The sequence below is a fragment of the Apteryx rowi genome, unplaced genomic scaffold, assembly GCF_003343035.1.
Source record: "Apteryx rowi isolate R43461 unplaced genomic scaffold, aptRow1 scaffold_3, whole genome shotgun sequence".
NCBI classification, from domain to species: domain Eukaryota; kingdom Metazoa; phylum Chordata; class Aves; order Apterygiformes; family Apterygidae; genus Apteryx; species Apteryx rowi.
Window position 1 is genome coordinate 2,426,894 of NW_020449418.1, and position 1,327 is coordinate 2,428,220.

The window sequence follows — 1,327 nt, forward strand, 5'->3', positions numbered from 1 at the left end:
GAAAGCAACTGAACAAAGAAACAGCGAGAGAAGGTTTCCTTTGGTTTTGGGCCAGGACCGCAGTCATAATATGGCAGTCAGTGGTATGTATGCACCATAAAGCTGGCTACGCAGACGCGGAGTTAGCGTGGAGCTTTCCGGCCACGAGAAGCTAGGGAGAGCCCCCTCCTTCCTATGCAGTTTTTAATGGCTCAACACTGCTTAAGACCCTTTAAAAATGTATAAAGCATCCCCTTTCTAGCAGTTCTTCTCTTGCAGGACAGACATTGGGTTAATTCTTTGTATTCCTGAATCTCCCATTAATGAATAGGCACCAGCCTAGTGAGAAACCTGATATTAACTTGTAGAGGCAACAACTTTCATCAGATAAGCCACTGCTGCAATCTAATATCTTTTGTTGTGATAATGCCAACGTTACAAATGCTGTGTAAGAACCCAGGCTATGACTCCCAGAATTGCAGGATAAAGCTTTAGCAGTTACCCAAAAAGCCACGGATTAGGGAGAGGAACCTGGAAGGTGAAGAGGTACCAAATTTAGATGACACAGTTCCTCACAGAAGAAGCAGCATTTATTGATTATGCAAAGATTTTTACAAAATTATAGCTGCCCAGGGAAAACAGACTATCCCAAATCCACCCTGAGACGTCCTTCCGACTGCAGACACCATTTTATTTCTACTTGTGCACAACAGTTTCCTAAACAGGTTTTCTGACACGAAAAGGTAAGCATGTCTGTGTGTTTGTGGAAGACAGAAAGCTGCACAGATTGAAGGCTGAGCGCTCTCCCTCTCTGGATCTGTCCCTGTTGAACTGCTCTGGCATGAGATGGAGATAGAAGCAGCAGATCCCACCAGTACTGAGCTGTTATGGCCATACCTTCAGGAAAAGTCCAAGGAACTATCAGTGGACCTTCCTGAGCAACAGATCAATACAGCACTTCATATCAACCAAGCTGTTATTCACGCCAAAGGCAGTTGTTTGGATGAAGGGATGAAGAGTGCACAAGTTCACTGAGTCTCAGTATATAAGCTCTTTTTTCTCCCTCTCCTGTAGATGCCTTCATTATTTATGTGTGACAAATAAAACACAGCAGTTCAGGGTGATAAAGTGTTTCTCAACATGCCCCCTTGTCTCCCGTTATGTTCAGAGTGTGCACCCACGTCACACGCGCATGGACGCGCGCCGCAGAGCCGGTCCTGCGCCTGCAGCCGGCCGCTCCTGGAGAGCGGCACCAAAGACGCCTGTTGGTGGGGAAAGAAATGCAGCTGCTCAAGGCTTACAGCAATAGCCACCGCCAGGCAGTTGTTCATAAAATATTCACCTGCTA